Source organism: Ovis aries, chromosome 2 (genome assembly GCF_016772045.2).
Source record: "Ovis aries strain OAR_USU_Benz2616 breed Rambouillet chromosome 2, ARS-UI_Ramb_v3.0, whole genome shotgun sequence".
Taxonomy (NCBI): Eukaryota; Metazoa; Chordata; class Mammalia; order Artiodactyla; family Bovidae; genus Ovis; species Ovis aries.
In genome coordinates this window covers 23974040-23987696 of record NC_056055.1, presented here as the reverse complement: position 1 = coordinate 23987696, position 13657 = coordinate 23974040, and the positions used below count along the sequence as shown (strand labels likewise).

Genomic DNA, 13657 nt, shown 5'->3' with positions numbered 1-13657 from the left:
TCCTTGGTTCAGATTTTTTGAGGGAGCATCTGATTGGCCATTGGGCATTGAGTTGCCTGTGTATTGGTTCCCTCTGGTCTAGTCATCTGTTGCCGGGTGGGGTCGTAGGGTGGGGAATGAGGAATGAACATCTTGCTGGTATCACTCTGTCCTCTCAGAACTGCTCACTGCAGATACCTCAGCTGCTTTGGTTGCCCTTGAGATGAGGTCACGCTCCTTCACCTGCTTTGCACTGTCTTTCTAGACCTGTTCACTCCCCACTCACTGGCTTCATCACACACATTCTCCCTCCAGAGTTGGCTGCAAAACGTGTGAGCACAGATCACAGTGAAAATCTGGGATCCCTTGTTAAAGAAGCAGGGAAAAATATGCCTTAAAGATATTTTGAAAGCCTTTATTTTCCTCATGCATGTTCCTTCTTCACTTCTAGTGGTGTTTTTTTCTTTTATATTTAATGATCTAAAGAAAAAGAATTAAGTTATCGTGAAGTCTATTGTTCATCTTTATACTGTGCAATGTCAATTTTAAGTGCAAACAGTAGAGCATTTGACTTGCATGCAGTCGCTGAAATGACACAGTTTATGTTTTCTGGCTGGTCCTGAGAGGCTTCTTCAAGTTGGCTGGCAGAGTCAGGCTCAGAGACTTGCTCAAGAATGGAAGGAGGGGGACAGGACCCCAGGCACAAAACTGGCTCAGGGAGTGCTCCTAGCTGAGGGCTGTTCATAAATACCTGGGGCTCTGACTGTGACCTGGGGTATCCTGGCATTGGCTTGACCATTGCCAGGATTCCCCCTTGCCAGTGTCAGAATAGATGTGCTGTGCTCCAGTTTAGGCAAGATTCAGGGAAGCAGAGCCTCCCACATTCTCATGGGACCATTCTGTGTGGGCTGACACCCTATTACCTGGATTAAGAATGGGCCAGAGGCTCGTCCCCAGCTAAGGGATGATCTTCCAGTGGCTATCTCCACGTGTGCAGTGTGGAGCTGGGGAAGCTTTATGGGTCCAGGTCATCCCTCCTTAGATGCTTCAGGCATGCCCACCTGAGCCTGGGCCTCTGATGGGGAAAGAGGACAGCAGAGGTCACAGCATGGGGACAGGGAGACATGAGCCAGACTCTGGCAAAGGGAAGTCAGAAGCAAGCAGCTGATAATTCATCCTGGGAGAAGGATGAGAGAATGAAGTGGGACCACATGAGCCAGCCTCCTGGGACATGCTCCACCATTCCACCATTTCTGCTTCAGTTCAGTTCAATTCAGTTCAGTTCAGTCACTCAGTCGTGTCCGACTCTTTGCGACCCCATGAATCGCAGCACGCTAGGCCTCCCTGTCCATCACTAACTCCTGGAGTTCACTCAGACTCACTCCCATCAAGTCAGTGATGCCATCCAGCCATCTCATCCTCTGTCGTCCCCTTCTCCTCCTGTCCCCAATCCCTCTCAGCATCAGAGTCTTTTCCAATGAATCAACTCATTGGAGGTGGCCAAAGTACTGGAGTTTCAGCTTTAGCATCAGTCCTTCCAAAGAAATCCCAGGGCTGATCTCCTTCAGAATGGACTAGTTGGATCTCCTTGCAGTCCAAGGGACTCTCAAGAGTCTTCTCCAACACCACAGTTCAAAAGCATCAATTCTTTGGCGCTCAGCCTTCTTCACAGTCCAATTCTCACATCCATACATGACTACTGGAAAACCATAGCCTTGACTAGATGGACCTTAGTCGGCAAAGTAATGTCTCTGCTTTTGAATATGCTATCTAGGTTGGTCATAACTTTTCTTCCAAGGATTTCATGGCTGCAGTCACCATCTGCAGTGATTTTGGAGCCCAAAAACATAAAGTCTGACACTATTTCCACTGTTTCCCCATCTATTTCCCATGAAGTGATGGGACCAGATGCCATGATCTTCATTTTCTGAATAGCTTATATATTAAAAAAAAAATTTTTTTTTAATTTGGCTGAGCTGAGTCTTAGCTGCTGCACAAAGGATCGTCACTCTTCATTACAGCATGCAAAAGCTTTTAATTGCAACATATGGGATCCAGTTCTCTGACCAGGGATTGAACCCGGACCTCCTGCATTGAAATCATGGAGTTTTAGCTGCTGGACCACAAAGGAAGTCCCCCCACCTCCTTGTTGCTCCTTCTGTGGACAGGCCTCACCTCAGCTCCCAGCTGTCATACATGCCTACCCTCTACTTGGGGAAAACCTCCTGCAGCCCCTTTGCCACCTTCTGGACCTTGCTAAAATGTCACTTTGTGCGGGAGTCTCTCCCTGCCCTACCCAGACTAAAGCAAGCGCTACTCAGACCCCTAGATCCCTGAGACATGGATGATATAATTACCCGTTTCCCGAGCTGTGTACAGGGTCTGTTTCTGGCTTCCTGATCATTGTGTGCCAGTAAGTCACAGGTACACATGAACACCCAATAGATACTTGCTGAATGAATAAATGAGTGAATGAATGAAGGAGCTATCAGAGGATGAAATATGCCCTCTATGTCTACATTTCTTTTTTATTTTTTAAAAAAGTATTTATTTGACTGCAGTGGGTTTCAGTTGCTTGTTATGGACTTAGTAGTTGTGGTATGTGGGCTTAATTGCCCTGTGGCATGGGGGATCTTACTTCTTGAACCAGGGATCGAACCCATGTCCCCTACATTGGAAGGTGGAGTCTTAACCATTGGACTACCAGGGAAATCCCCTGCCTCTATGGCTGGAATGGCCTGGAAGTAGACATAGGAAAGTGAATCTGAAGAAATGGCTCACTGTCCTTGACATACCAGGAATGTGGGGTCCATGCTCCTCTGATTGACCCATGACCCATGGAAACAAATTATCAAAAGGTTTTCTTTTCTGCTTGGGGTGATGAACTCCTCTATGGTATTAGTGGATAAGGATATTGTATCTTTATTTTTGGGAAACCACTGATATCTAAACACTTTAAATTATTAGGAAACATCAGGAGCTTGGACAAAGTGCATTTATGCCAAAAAGGTAACAGAAAGTCCAAGACGTTGGATTCTGTGGTGGTGTTTTTGATGCTCTGTTCATCGCTTAAATCTTTACTTATTAACTTTTTATTATGAAAAATTTCAAACCACAAAAACACAGAAAGAACCATATAATATGACCCCCTTGCCTTCTCATGGCACATTCCTGCTTATCGGCATTTTGCCAGTCTTGTTTCCTGTATCCCTTAGTATTTTTCTTTTTTTTTTCCTGGAGCATTTTAAAGTAAATCTCAGAAATATCTGTAAGATCCTCGCTCTCTGCCCCTGCGCCTGGAATATTGAGTGCCATTCTAGTGATGGCACTTTAGGGATGTCACAGAAGCGCAAATGAAGCAATAAGGAGGAGGGGAGGCTGGATTGCTAGCAGCAGCATTGTAAAGCCTCTGTTCAGTCTGAAACAGACAAAGGCAGGAGCAAAGGGACCTTGCTCCAGGAAACATGAGTGGCATGAGAAGGACCACCAGCTGCTGCCATGCCTAGGACTGCAAAAACTCCTTAAATCGGGGGTGAGAGAGGACTGTGTAGCTGGCAGAGAGAACTTCAACTTGCATGTCCTCCAGGGTGGAGTTCCCTGGCTCAACAACTCCTCTTCCTATAGGAAAACAGCACAGCTATCCGCATGGTGAGAAGAACATGATGGGTGAAATGGGCAGTGAGGGGAGCCACGTGGCCCATGGCAGAGGCTCTGGGAACAGACATATCTGGGAAGATAGCTCAGGGTCCTGGGTCTAGGGTCCAGATAAACTGCAGGACACCAAGGTAAACTTGAATCTCAGATGAACAACAAATGATTTGGGGGTGTAATTATGATGCAAATATTACATGGGATATACTTATGCTAAAAAATAAAAAATGACTTATACAAGGTTCAGACTCAAGTGGGTGTCCTACATTTTTTTCTTTTTCTCCTGAATATGGTCTCGCTACTTTGTTGTTGTTTAGTTGCTAAATCATGTCTGGCTCTTTGGGACCCCATGAACTGTAGCCCACCAGGCTCCTCTATCCATGGTATTTCCCAGGCAAGAATACTGAAAATGTGTAGCCATTTCCTTCTCCAGGAGATCCCCACCCAGAGATCGAACTGGCATCTCCTGCATTGGCAGGAGGATTCTTTACCACTGAGCCTCCTGGGCCACTTTACATCTAACTCCTTTTTCTGTTCTTCTATAAAGCCTCCTTGTTTTAGTGGGCATATAGTGAAAAAAAAATTTTTTTTAAGTTTATTTTTGGAGCAGGTTTAGGTTTACAGCAAAAAACTGAAAGAAAAGTACAGAGATTTCCCATATGCCCCTTGCCCTCACATACACATAACCTCTCCTATTATCAATATGCCCCCTCACAGTTGTGCATTTGTAACAACTGAGGTCATATAGTTTTCTTAAAAAATATTTATTTGTTAAACACTGTGATAAAATACACATGACATGAAATTTACCCTTTTAATCATTTTTTAGTGTACATTTTGGTAATGTTAATTACATTCAAATTGTTGGACACTCACTCTCCAGAGTTTCTTTCATCTTATAAGGCCAAAACTTAATAGCCATTAAACAAAGTGTCCCATTTCTCCCTCCCCTGGCCCCTAGCAACCTCCAATCTCTTTTCTGTCTCTATGAATCTAACTACTCTAGCAACTTCACATGAGCAAAATCACACAGTGCTTATCCTCTTGTGACTGGTTTATTTCACTTAGCAGAATGTCCTCAAGATCCATGCTGTTTTAGTACATGGGGAAAGGAGAATTAGGGAGTTTGCGATGGATATGTACACATTGCTATATTTAAACTGGATAACTAACAAGGACCTACTATATAGCACATGGAACTCTGCTCGCTGTTATGTGGCAGCCTGGATGGGAAAGTTGTTCACTACTCATTTCTCCACTCTCTCCAGGAAGACTGAATCACATCATCATGTAGAACTCAGGCATGGCCACGTGACTTGCCCTGGCCAGTGAAATGTAAGCAGAGTTATGAGGTCACTTCCTGAGAGAAACGTGAAATGTGATCATTGCCCGCAGTGTTCTGTCTGCACAGGACCATGGGCACAAGAGGCTGCTCTTCTAGCTGAGTCCCCAAGAAAAGACAACAGGGAGCAAAGAACAGCTGACCCAGGGTTGATGTGGAGATAAAGCAATAAATGTGCCACAAGATGCTGGGTCTTTCGTTACCATAGTATAGTTGAATCTATCCTGACAGTACTGCACCAATCATGCAGATCTGCATAGTAACAGAGGCAAAATCTCTGAGTCTTCTGGAACTAAAAATATCATTCATTTTTCTTGTTCTTGACCTGGCTTTCTAATGGAACTGGTCTGATATGCCTAAATACACAAACTCCTTTTATTAAGGTGTAACTATCACTCAGATGTCTAACTCAAAACATTATAGTGTTTTGAATTTTATATGTTCTATGCTCCAGTCAGTTAACATTACTGTTATAGGAGGTGTGAATGCTTAGCATCAAATAATGGTTACTCTAAACTCTCATTTGGAAAATCTAAATTTGAAAAGCTATTTCCCCTTGACCACACCTCTAAGTAAGTAATTCAATAACGAAATACAGGGAAAAGCTAACCTATAATCACAACTAAACAGTACTGAATGGCGGCTGGTAGACTCAGGGTAAGGAAATATTCACATATAGTATTGTAAATTACTATACATTATTCACGTGTTATTATTCATTTATAGTAGTATAGATTATATAACATTAAAGATTATTATCAGCCAGTCCTCCATTATTCTCTATCCTTGAAAGGGAGGTATTAGGCCAAGCTAGAGATAGTCATACTCCTTCTAAGTCCATGCTAACTCTTTAAACCTAGTATGCTTTGATGGTTTGATAAAAACTGCAAAGAAAGCCAAATGGAAGCAATAAAGCTTGCAGTTTTGAAAGGTTCACACAAAAATAATCCAACTTTTAAAACAAAATTTTAAAAAGTGACTCAGTAGAAGATCATAGTAGATCAATATTGGGCACCAGCTTTCATTAGCTGCTGATAGGATTATTTTACTGTATATATTTGTATCATTTCAGATTTACATCAACACTCTCTCTGGATGGGACCCAGTATCATCACCCTTGTGGTGGTGGTGGTTTAGTTACTCAGTTGTGTCAACTCGTATCTGACTATCTTGAGACTCCCTGTATACTGTAGCCCACCAGGCTCCTCTGTCCATGGGATTTCCCAGGCAAGAATACTGGAGTAGGTTGGCATTTCCTTCTCCAGAGGCTCTTCCTGACCCAGGGGTTAAGGCTGGGTCTTCTGCATTGCAGGCAGATTCTTTACCAACTGAGCCACCAAGGAAGCACTTTGATTAGCATTTAATGTTGAAAAGTGCCCTAAGAGAAGATCTTCTACTTCAAAATGTAATGTCATAGGCATACAACTCCTCAGAGAAAACTCAAAAATAGTACACCCACATTTTAAAAGCTGAAAAATATTCTCTCACTTTCACTATAGCTGAAGATTCTTTATTTTGCTAGATATGTCTCTCTTCATCTCATCCCATCCTGCCCTAAGCATCTTTGCTGATGGTGAGGTGCAGAGCAGTTGACTTCATGTAACATCTTGTATGAGAAATACAGGATCTGAAGGAAGGCTTAACCTGTAATATCACCGGGAGAATCAGAATGGAAATGGTTTTACACAAAATACTGTCTTAGTTTCCATTTTATTAAGTAAAGAAATATTTCCAAATATTTTTCTTAAAACAAATTTTTTTGCATACCATAAAATCCACCCATTCAAAAATTAATTAATTTTTAGTAAATTATCTTTATGATTTAGTAATTTTTAGTAAATTTACAAGATTTTATAAGCATCACTACAATGTAGTTCTAAAATGTTTCTAGCACCTGAAAAAACTTTAAACTTCCTTGTGAGATGTGCCTGCTGATCCAGTGGCTAAGACTCCAAGCTCTCCAAAGTAGGGGGTCCAGATTTGATCCCTGGTCAGGGAACTGGATCCCACATGTTGCAACTAACATTTTGCATGCTGCAACTAAAGATCCTGCATGCCACAATGAAGGCTGGAGATCCCACATGCCACAACTAAGAACCATCACAGTCCAACAAATGAATAAATGTTTTAAAAAATCATTAAAAAATAAATAAAAATATTCCTTGTGCCCATTGGAGTTAATCCCCAGTCCTTGCTGCTTTCCACCTCATCTTCCCCACAGGCATCAACTGATCTGCTTTCTCTCTCAATAGATTTGCTTTGTCTGAACATTTCATATAAATAGGACCATGCCACCAGAGAAGACCCAAAATAGAATCATACCGGTGGTCTGCTGTGTCTGGCTTCTTTCTCACAGCATAACAGTTTTGGGTTCATCTAGGTTGTAGTGTGTATCAGTAGCTCGTTCCTTCAGAGTAGTCTTTTATTCACCAGTTGCTGGACATCTCTGTTGTTTCCATGCTCTGGCTATGATGAATAATGATGTTATGGACATTTGTGTACAAGTCTTTTGTGGACGTCTATTTTCCTTTCTCTTGGGTAGATTCTAAGGAGTAGATTTGCTGGGTGGATAAATAAATCTATGTCTAAACTTTTAAGAATCTGCCAAACTGTTTTCCAAAGTGGTAGCACTGTTTTGCATTCCCACTAGATTAGATTTTTATATGAGTACATTTCATGACCTCTTAGCAAATGGTGACACCCTGACCTGAGGATAGATGAACCTTTGAGGCCGCCAGCAGGAGTTGCCCAAAGATCAGCCAAACTGTAGATCATGTGACTGGCAGAACCACTTAGTATGAATTTCTATAAAATAAGCCATCAGTCTTGGCAGTCTCTTACCATGCAGCCTGACAACCATAAGAACCTTCACCCAATGCATCAATTCACTTAGCCCTGTGGAAATATATTTTACAGCCAGTTCCTCCTGGCAAGACCACTAAGACGCAAAACTGCCAAAATCAGAGGCTGAAGGGAGAACACTTTTTTTCCTGGTTGGGTATCGGATCATAGTACTTGATCTACAAACCTCCAGTCTAAAGTTATGTATGTACGTCATCTGCACGGTCCATCTGCTGTATAAGACTTGTCGGGAGAAATGGCAGCCCTCCTCCACTTTTCCCAGCAGTAATGTGTTTCCGTTATTTCTTGGAATCAATTGGTTCTTCAAAATTTATAAAACATTCACACCATAAATGCTCTTCCCAGACCCCAATTCTCCCTGTACAAATACAGTGTATTTTGACTAGATTAACATTCAGTGTTTACATTATTTTGATCATGCAAATATTACTGAGAACTAAGCTACGTATTACATGGCAATTATTTTTCCTTTTCTGCACCAATTTCTTACCTTCCTTGGAGTTGAAAGGTTGTCTTTTTAATCTGTTTCAGATTCTTTGTGCTTATCATGAGTAGTATCCCAAGTCCCATCAGGAGTCTGAACTGCCTCTCTCTGTGTCCAGTTTTGCATTTTTGAACCATGCTTTCCTGTCACCCTCTGCCTGCTCTTGCAAGGCCATCTTGGAAGTCCCCTCATTATCACTCCAGAATTTCCCTTCCCCTCTGTCTGGGACTGGGTCCCATTTCCTGCATCCTATGGCTTCTTCTTTTAAATATATGCCCTGCGGGGTGAGGGGAACTGTATCTCATAGTAGCTGCCTGAGGAAAAATGCAGAATTTTTTTTGAGATACTTTTTTTCTATATACATAGTGAAAACTTTTATATTTGGAATTAGCCAGCTGGACTCAGTTTAGATGATCCCAATTTTGTTGGCAACATCCAAAACATCATAGTCAGGAGCCAGTCGAACATAGGCCTTCTTCTCTCCATCAGGCCTGATCAGGGTATTGACCTTAGCCGTGTCAATGGGATAGAGGTTCTTCACAGCCTGTTTAATTTGGTGCTTGTTGGCCTTGACATCCACAATGGATACCAGTGTGTTGTTGTCTTCTATTTTCTTCATGGCTGACTCGGTGGTGAGGGGGAATTTGATGATGGCATAGTGGTCAAGTTTGTTTCTCCTAGGGGCGCTCTTCCGAGGATATTTGGGCTGCCTCCTGAGCCGTAGTGTTTTGGGCTGCTGGGAAGTGAGTGATGCCCAGCTCTTTTTTTTTTTTTTTTTAGTGGGTGTGGGCGCCTTTCAACACTGCTTTCTTAGCCTTCAAAGCCTTTGCTTTGGCTTTCGCTTTAGGAGGGGCAAGGGCTTCCTTCTTTGCCTTCAGGGCCGTCTTCATGAAAAGGCTTTTTTGAGACTTTGAATATCTAAAACTGTCTTTGTTCTACCTTCACCTTTGTTGATTATTTGGCTGGGTATAAAAGTCTAATCAGAAATATTAGACTCACCATTTTGAGGGCATGGCTCTAGGGATGTCTACTTTCCAGTGTTTCTGATCCTGATTCTTTATATGTGACCTGCTTTTCTTTCTCTGTCTCTCTCTGTGTGTCTCCCAGTGAGGCTTTTCAACATAGAAAGGTCTCATTGTACCCCAGTTTTGGTCAATCTCAGTATTCATGTGCTTCAGTTCAAGGAAATGTTGCTGTTGTTTTATTATTTCCTCTTCGCATTTTCCCTCCCTTCCTTATCTCCTTTCCTTTCTCCCTCCCCTCCCCCCTCTATCTCTACCTCTTTCTTTTTTCTTCCTGCAACTTCTACAATTTGCTTGATGAATCTTCTGATATGGTGTTCTAATTTCTTATCTTTACTTCTTTCCATCTTTTTGTAATTTTGTTCAGCTTTCTAGATATCCTCAAAAATTTCTGTTGGGTTTTAATTATCAGAAAGGAAGAGCAGGGGCCCTTTGTGGTGGACTTACTGTGGCAACATTTGCCAGCCCAGCCTCTCCCTGGCAGTGCTTACTCTTGTCTGTACGAGGTGTGTCAGGACAGATGCCCCAATCCCACTCCAAAGCAAAAACAACTTATCTTCAGCAGGGTGGGCAGGAAGCTATAGCCTGGATGTGGATGGTTGGGGAAAGACCTTGGAAACTACCTCTAAACAGACTTTCAAGTAAGCCTCTTTATTTCAGCTCATACTCTTTACATGCTAGTCCCCAGGTACCTGGTGTTGCTAACTCCTAAGGCTGTAGTCAGTCAATAGCCTGGTTGACCAGAGTTGCCAAAGCCAACGCCTGGCTCTAGCCTGTGACTGTGAACCATTACTTAAGCTCTCTGTGCCTCAGTTTCTCCATCTATAAAACAAAGACAGTGGTGGTGTATATGTAATTTGGGAATTGGCAAAAATGAAAGACCATTTAAAGTACTTAGAAAAGTATTGGCACATCTTTTTCACTATTATTATTTTGGAGGTTCTTGGTTTAAATTTCTGGTTTCTTTGATAAGGAAGTTCTCAAGATTTCCAATGTGCAGCCAACATTGGGAACTCTGTTGCAGAGGAATTTCACATTGTGAAGTTCTCCAAGAGTTCTAGTGAACTCCTTGAAGATACTGTGTAAGGAATTTGCCAAGATTTGGTCTTAGGCTTCTCAAGGTTGGCCACCTTGATGTCCTGAGATGTTGGAAGGTGGAGCCGTTTCAATCTGTTGGGTACTGTGACTGGAACATATCCAGGGGGTGTGCTTTCAGTTTGGCATCACTGACCGGATTTGCACATTTACTGTGTGGTCAATGGACATTGTTCATGTGGGAAGTAATTGGGTAGCATAACTGGGAACCATCAACATCTACTAAATCCAGGAATGCCAGGTGATGCCAGCCATCTTCATGGTGACACATCCAATCAGGAAATCCCTGTCTGAGAACCATGACAACACAAAGGGGCTGCTGGTGCCTGCAGGGGGAAAACACACAGAATTTTTATTCTCAGTCTTACTAAGTGCATCAGAGACAGTGAAGTCCTTTCTAGGGTACCAGTGTCAGCATATTGATGCCCCAGCATTGTGGCTTCTGACTCCACACATGAAGAATAAATAATATGTATAATTAATATATATATATAAATATTATGTTGACAAAGATTGTATAAGTAGGTTAGTATGTATGCATCCATGCTTAGTCACTCAGTTGTGTCCAACTTTGTGAACCCATGGATTGCAGCTTGCTAGGTACCTCTGTCCATGGGATTTTCCAGGCAAGAATATTGGAGTAGGTTTTCATTTCCTTCTCCAGGGGATCTTCTTGACCCAGGAATTGAACCTGTATCTTCTCTATTGGCAGGTGGATTCTTTATCACTGAGCTACCTGGAAAGCTTCTATGTTAGTATATATCAGTTCAGTTCAGTTCAGTTCAGTCGCTCAGTCGTGTATGTGTAAATCATAAGACATCCATATGAAAGAGCAATAACACATATAATTAATATACGTAAACATGTATAAACATAGGCTATATAAGTATATTAATATATATGGCTGTGTATTATATAAATCATAGCACATATTCATATGAAAGATAAATAGTACTTTAATATTAATATATATCAATATTATACCAATATAGCTTATATAGGTTATTAGTATATAAATTATGTGTAAATAATAATGCATAATATATAATATGTAAACAATCATATAACAGTGTAACTATATTATACATAATTATACATATAATAAAATATTTTTTGAAAAAGCTAAAAGTGATAAACATTTGGCTATAGTGAGAACCCACACAGAGTCTGGAAGAAATAATCTAAATTAGAAATAGCCAAAACAATGCTGTGAGTCCAGAAAGATAAGGGTGAGATTCAAAACAGGCCCTCTGTTTGATGGACAGATGTAGGTGAGGGTCTGTACAAGTTCAAGTCCACAGGTAGACTGGTTCTCCCCATCCTACTTCCCTATCCAAATTGGGGAAAATCTTGTCATTTTTGGTTTGGAGCCAACCAATCTCTATGAAGGCAGAGTTATGGCATCCCCTCCACCAGTCAAGAGCCCAGACTCTTGAATAACCATCTTGAAAACTATTAAATAAGAAAAATAATTTGTTACTATGAAAACCACAAAAACAACAAAAACCCCAAACTGGTGAGGTTGCAGAAACACAGGTCTACTGATTGCTGTCAGAAGTGAAAACATAAAGAATTTCAGGAAAGGCACTTAGCAATGGTAATCAAGAGGTATGGAAGTTTGCTTTTCCCTGTGATTTATACTGAGAGATCATCCAGTGATACAAAGGAAGCTTGGTGTGTGAAGTTTCTCATTATGCCAATGTTTACAGCATTGATAAACTAGAAACAACCAGTGTCCAGTGATGAGGGAAGCCTAAAGGAATTATGTTTTCTCAATTCCATGAAACATGAAATGTACTTGTGGAGATTATATTATAAACGGAAACATCCCTGAAAATAGATTCTTTAGAGGAGAATGAGGAACATGAAATTGTTTCTACATAAAACTAAATGCATATGATCAAGGAATTGATGGGAATATAGAATTCACTAATTTTTTTTCTAAATAAATTAATTCTTCAGTAAAAGCTATAATTTATTTTACAAAGGAATATAAGGAAAATTATGACACTGATGAAAGAAACAGAAGATGACACAACAGATGGAAAGATACACAGTCTTCACAGATTGGCAGAATTTATATTGTTAAAATGACCATACTACCCAAGAGACTCAGCGCAATCTCTATCAAAATACCAATGGCATTTTTCACAGAACTAGAACAAATAATTCTAAAATTTTGTAGAAATATTAATACAAAAGGCCCCAAATAGCCAAACAATTTTGAGAAAGAAGAAGAAAGCTGGAGGTATGAGGCTACCTGATTTCAAATTATATTGCAAAGCTATAGTGATCAAAACAATATGGTATGGCACTAAAATGGACACATAGATTAATGACGCAGAATAGAAGGCCCAGAAATTAACCCACATATAGATGAATAATCAATACATATATATCTGTGTGTGTTTGTGTGTATGTGTGTGTGTATATAGGAATATTACTCAGCCATGAAAACAAATAAAATTTTGCCATTTGCAACAACATGGATAGATCTGGAGGGTATTATGTTAAGTGAAATAAGACAGAGAGAAAGACAAATACTATATGTTATCACTTATATGTGGAATCTAAAAAGTAAAACAAACCAGCAAATATAACAAAAATGAAACAGATTCACAGATATGCAGAACAAATTTGTGGTTACAAGCTGGGACAGGAAGGGGAGTGGTGGAGTAAGATAAGAATAGGGGATTAAGAGAATCAAACTACTATGTATAAAATAAATAAGATACAAAGATATAGTGTACAGCACAGGGAACATAAGCCAAGATTTTATAATAACTATTAATGGAGTATGATTCTAAAAATTGTGAATCCCTCGGTTGTACACCTGAAACTTTTATAATGTTGTTAATCAGCTATCAGTTCAATTCAGTTCAGTTCAGTTGCACAGTCGTGTCTGACTCTTTGTGACCCCATGAATTGCAGCACGCCAAGCCTCCCTGTCTATCACCAACTCCCAGAGCTCACCCAAACACATGTCCATCGAGTTGGTGATGCCATCCAGCCATCTCGTCCTCTGTCATCCCCTTCTCCTCCTGCCCCCATTCTTCCCAGCATCAGAGTCTTTTCCAATGAGTCAACTCGTGGCATGAAGTGGCCAAAGTATTGGAGTTTCAGCTTTAGCATCATTCCTTCCAAAGAACACCCAGGACTGATCTCCTTTAGAGTGGACTATTTTATCTCTATACCTCAATTCAAAAAAACTAAATTAAAAAA

General features: G+C 40.8%; 1 pseudogene; it reads right to left on the bottom strand.

The window, feature by feature from the left end:
* Nucleotides 1-8665: 8665 nt before the first annotated feature.
* LOC101103621 (large ribosomal subunit protein uL23-like) lies at nt 8666-9986 on the bottom strand (annotated as a pseudogene).
* Nucleotides 9987-13657: the final 3671 nt, after the last annotated feature.